Source organism: Ixodes scapularis, unplaced genomic scaffold (assembly GCF_016920785.2).
Source record: "Ixodes scapularis isolate PalLabHiFi unplaced genomic scaffold, ASM1692078v2 PGA_scaffold13__105_contigs__length_92229423, whole genome shotgun sequence".
NCBI lineage: Eukaryota > Metazoa > Arthropoda > Arachnida > Ixodida > Ixodidae > Ixodes > Ixodes scapularis.
The window spans coordinates 36,200,811-36,206,487 of NW_024609839.1; the positions used below are offsets into that span (position 1 = coordinate 36,200,811).

General features: G+C 52.9%; 1 pseudogene; it reads left to right on the forward strand.

The window, feature by feature from the left end:
* Positions 1–697: 697 nt before the first annotated feature.
* Positions 698–2,465, forward strand: LOC121835426 (annotated as a pseudogene).
* The last annotated feature ends 3,212 nt before the right edge of the window (positions 2,466–5,677 follow it).

Here is a 5,677-nt window from a genome sequence, read left to right on the forward strand (position 1 = left end):
ACTCCCGGGAACCCGAGCCGCCGCACCGCATCTCCGAGACCGACCACCCGCTGCCCCGGAAGGACCGCCGCTTCGAGGGCTGCTGCTCTACGTGTGTCGTGTCTGTGGATGGACTGCCGTCGTGCTCCCCGGTCAACTGTATGTCGCTTCAATTTTGAACTTTCCTTTCGACCGTCGCTAATTGGACTCTTACTTTCGTCTTGATCTTTGTACACGCGTACTTAACGGGATGTGTAACGTATTTCTCTGTGCTTAACTCGACATGTTTGTCGCTCGCAGCATCACTGTCTTGTAAAATGTACGTTCGGTTCCTTTAAATTCCCTTTATATGTTCATTTCGAGCCTATAAACACTGTTCTGTTGTTGTTAACTTATAACACGCCTCCGTCTCATTCTCTGCGTTTGCTTACCGGCTACGCCGGGCATCGAACGACCACCCCCTTATTGTCAGGTCTCGGTGATGAACTTCCGTCGTCGCCGGGCTCGTGACAATTAACTGGCGTCCGCGACAGGACGTTCGATGCGAAGGAAACGTGGTGACTGGAGAGGGAGACGAGTTCTGGAAATGTGCCGCGTTATTTGAGTTTTTGAAAAAAAAAAAAATCCCGTTCATGCCCGGTACGGGCATAAACGGGATTTTTTTTTTTTTTTTGTGAGCGCTTGTTAGGTTTGTTGAAAGTGTTTCGGAGATAGAAGCATGGAAATGAAAAAGTTGCTAGCGATGGGTAGTCAGCTTGGCCTGGCGGGCGCTGAGCTCAGAAAATGGGTAGAGGATAAACAGCGAGAGGATCGAGCGTTTGCACGGCAGACAGCATAGGTTTAGCGCGCAGCCGCGAAGGAGGCTGACGAGCGTCAGATTCAGCTTATGCGCCTGAAAATAGAGTGTCAGCAACTGGAGAAGGAGACCAGAGAACAGGAAGGAAGCCGGGGAAAAGACGCGGAGCCAAGCATGAAACTGAACACAAGCAAGCTTCTCATCCCGTTCGATGACAGGAAGGATGAGCCTTGCGGAAAGCCAGAAATGGCCAGAGAGCCAGTGGTCTACAGCTCTAGCAACATGTCTGAGCGGGGAAGCACTCAGTGTTTACGGGCGGTTGCCGCCGGGTGATGCAGCGGATTACTCTAAGGTAAAGACAGCCCTTTTGAAGCGGTTTCGTTTCACGGCGGACGGCTTTCGGGACAAATTCAATTCAGGCAAACCGGCGGATGGTGAGACAGCAGCTCAGTTCTCGGCGCGTCTCAGCCACTATTTCGATCGCTGGATCGAGCTGTCCGATACGAAACACGAGTTCAAGGACCTCCGAGAGCTCCTGATTAAGGAAAGATTCCTACATGGGTGTCATTCCAACATGGCGCTCTATCTGAAGGAAAGGAAGGCGAAATCGTTGGGAGAGATGCTGGATCTAGCCTACCAGTTTTTAGAAGCGCAGGGAAGCCTTAACCTCGCCAAAGTAAAGAAGGATAACCGAGATGATATCGGGAGGCCCGAAACTGACGAGAAAAGAAGCAGTCAACGAACAGCGCCTCGCTGTTATCTTTGCAACCGCGTTGGGCATCAGGCTTCACACTGCCGGGCCCACACCACTAACACCACTAACAACCACAGCTTTACCTGCTTCAAGTGCGGACGAAAGGGCCACAAGGCGGACGCGTGCCGGTCAGGAACAAACGATAGGCCTCAGGCATCGTGCGTTTACTCCCCCGTCAGGGTGACGAATCGGGAAGGCATTCGCGACGGCTACCTAGAGCTGAAGAATGGGGAAAGAATCCTCGTCGTGAATGCAGTCATGATAACACAGCCAAAGTTTCTAGTCGAAGGACTGCTGGTGGTCGCCGGAACGTATGAGGGCAAATCGATTTCGGTATTGCGAGAAACCGGGTGCAATACGGCGATTATAAGAAGAGACCTCATCCACGACGATCAGCTCACAGGAGAGACCCGGCCCGTTTATGTAGTCGATGGAACAGCCAGGATGCTGCCCGAAGCGCGGGTCGAGATCGACACCCCGTACTATTCAGGGGTCATCACGGTGCTCTGCATGGCGGAGCCGCTCTATGACCTAATCCTTGGAAATATAGAAGGCGCGAGGGCACCCGATGACCCGAAGGCGGCAGTTGAACTCATCAGCAAAGAGCCCGCTGAGGAGGAAGCTGTAGCAGCAGTTGTAACGCGCTCACAAGTGAGGGACCAACCCCGAAAGTTCCAAACCCTCAAAGCCCCCGACGTCGCAGTACAGCCGCTAAACAGGGATTACGCGGATGAGCAGGAAGAGGACGAGTCGCTCAAGCTGTGCTTCTCTCAGATTGGCAAGAAACTGATGTGCAGAAATTCCGAAGGAAAGATTGAATTCCACCGCGAGGGTGTGCTACTCTACCGAAGTTACACCGAAAAAAACCGGACACGTGGTACGTCAGCTGGTCGTCCCGAGGTGCCATCGAGAAGCGGTATTGAAAACTGCACATGACGGAATAATGGCTGGTCATTTGGGCGTGCAAGAGACGAAGGACCGAATTTTGGAGGAATCTTTCTGGCCGGGCATCGCCGCAGACGTGAAGAGATTTGTCGCATCACGTGACATCTGCCAGAGAACAATCCCAAAGGGCAGAGTAACCCGTGTGCCGCTGGGGAGAGCGCCGCTCATTGAAACCCCATTCAAAAAAGTGGCCATAGACATCGTGGGTCCGATCCAGCCTTCCAAGCACGGAAATCGGTATATCCCGACTCTAATGGATTACGCGACCCGATACCCGGAGGCCGTGGCGCTGCCGAGTATTGAGACGGAGAGGGTCGCTGAGGCGCCAGTAGAAATGTTCTCTCGATTTGGCGTCCCGAACGAAGTCCTAAGCGACCGGGGCACCAATTTTACTTCTGACTTGATGAAGGAAGTTGGCCGACATCTCTCCATACGCCAGCTGCATACACCGCCGTACCACCCTATGGCAAATGGGATGGTCGAGAAATTCAATGGCACCCTGAAATGGATGTTAAAGAGAATGTGCGCCGAAAAACCGAGAGACTGGGACCGCTACCTGGCGCCGTTACTCTTCGCATACAGGGAGGTCCCCGAGGCAAGTTTGGGCTTCTCGCCCTTTGAGCTGTTGTATGGGCGGCATGTGAGGGGACCCCTGGCCATTTTGAAGGAACTGTGGACGAACCACCGCCTCGACGAGGAGGAGGAGGCAACCTATCACCACGTTTTTGACCTCCGAATTTGGGTGGAAGAGACATGCAAGCTAGCGCACGAGGAGCTCGCAAAGGCCGGAGCACGCTACGCGAAGATGTACAACCGGAAAACTAAAGAAAGGTTCTTCCAACCAAGAAACAAAGTGCTGATTGTGCTGCCTACCGATAACAACAAGCTACTGCTTCAGTGGAAACGGCCTTTCGAGGTCAAGGAGAAGAAGGGAGAGGCCGACTACATCATCGAGACAGCCGGGGGGGAGGAAGATTTTTCATGCTAACATGCTGAAAAAATACGAAGAGCGAGAGAGCCAACCGGTGGAAAGGGTGTGCCAGGCGATCTGCAGCGTCACAGACTCGGACAGCGATGGAGCCATTCCTGTTCCAGCGTTTCGGCAATCCGAGGACGAGCGAGATGTAAGGCTTTCTGATTGTTTGGGGGTGGATCAGCAGAAACAGCTCCGAGATGTGAATTCAGAACATTCGTGCATTTTCTCCGACGTCCCGGGCAAGACGGACTGGGCCGAGTGCCGGTTAGAGCTCACTACCGACACTCCGGTCCACGTAAAGCAGTATCCGCTTCCATTTGCGACGAGAGGGGGCGTAGAAAGAGGGGTGCAGGAGATGGAGCGACTCGGAAGAATTGAGAAAGCTCAGTCGCCCTACAACGCCCCAGTCCTTTTGGTTAAGAAACCGGACGGCACGAACCGCCTCTGCATTGATTTCCGGCGCCTGAACGACGTGTTGGTTGCCGATTCGGAGCCCATGCCCCGAGCTGACGCGGTCTTCGCTGCGGCTGGAGAGAAGAAATACTTTTTGAAAGTGGACTTCGTCAAAGGCTATTGGAAAATTCCATTGAGCGAAGAGTCCAAGCCCAAGACCGCATTTTCAACCACGTCGGGACTCTTTCAATTCCGCTTCATGCCGTTCGGCATAAAGACAGCACCCCGCCGTATTTTCGAAACTGATGCACCGAGTTGTGGAGGGAATTCCGGGAGTGCAGCACTACTACAATGATATCCTAGTTGCCAGTGCTACGTGGGAGGAGCATCTCACTTCTCTGAGGCAGCTGTTTGCAAGAATCGAGACAGCCGGACTAACAGTGCGACCAGGCAAATGTGAATTTGGAAGGGAAAACATCGAGTTCTTGGGGCATCGCATTGGCGGCGGTGAACTGGCACCACTCGGGAAAACACTCGACAGGATCCAAGCGGCGCCAGCCCCACGAACAAAGCGACAGGTACGAGCATTTCTCGGCTTGGCTGGGTATTACCGCGCCTTCATTCCCGACTACGCCAGAATCAGCGAGCCACTCACCCAGCTCACGAAAAAGGGCGGCAACAACGTGGTTGGGTGGACGTCGGCTTATCAAGAAGCCTTCGGGTAGCTCCAACGCCGCGTCTCAAGCCCTCCAATACTGCGACTCCCAGACTTCTCCAATCAGTTTGTGCTGCGCACGGATGCCTCAGATACCAGCCTTGGCGCGGTACTAATGCAGCGGCATGACGGCACGCTCCACCCAGTGGCATACGCTAGCAGAAAGTTGCACCCCAGGGAAGCAGGATACAGCACAATCGAGAGAGAGTGCTTAGCACTAGTTTGGGGGGTACAAAAGTTCGCCACCTACCTGTACGGCGTGCATTTCTTAGTGCAGACGGACCATTAACCGCTGAGCTACATCCAAAAAGCGAGGCAGCTAAACAGCCGAGTCCTGCGTTGGAGCTTGCTGCTCCAAGAGTATCAGTTTAGCGTCGAGCATATCAAGGGCAAGGAAAACATGGGAGCTGATTATCTCAGCAGGTTGTAGACTGGTCGCGTTTTATTTGCCTGCACTGTTTTGATATCTATATATTTTATTACATGTGTACTTTGATTTGACTTGCGTGCTCGTCTAGGCAAGGGTTATGTGGTGCATTCTTATTAGTACACAGGCCTGCGCGCCGACTTCTGTGGGTCTAGAATATTATGTGATAATATTCCGAAAGGGGGGGGGGGGGGGGCCGTGTCACAGAAGTAGTGGCATCCTGTAATTTATTTTTATTACGTTATGTAAACATAACGCGTTTTCGTTTCCGTACACATATTTTTTCCTTGTAGCCTGTATGTTTTCTCCGTCGCTGGTTCGGTTGCTGCAAAGGCACGTGTACGTGCGCGTTGTTGTTGTTCTGTTAGTTTCTTCCTAGTTAGCTCAACCTCTCGCGGTTCGCGAGCGGGGGTGTACGTGATTCATGTTTTGTGTCTCTTACTTTTTCCAACCCCAAAGTCACCCGCACTGCGGCCAAAGTCTTGAGCTCCATTTGTGTATTGGTAAACGTTTCTCGCCTGCAAGGTCACCCTTAGCAGGACAGAAGTTGTTGACGTAGGGGCCTCCTGTTTTAGCTATGTCTTACTTTTTCTAACTTCAACATGCCGGCCATGCAGTGGCGAAGGTGCCGTGCCTACGTGATCCTCCCTTAGCGCCCGACGCCGTTAAAAAGAAGCCGACTGGGCCGACTG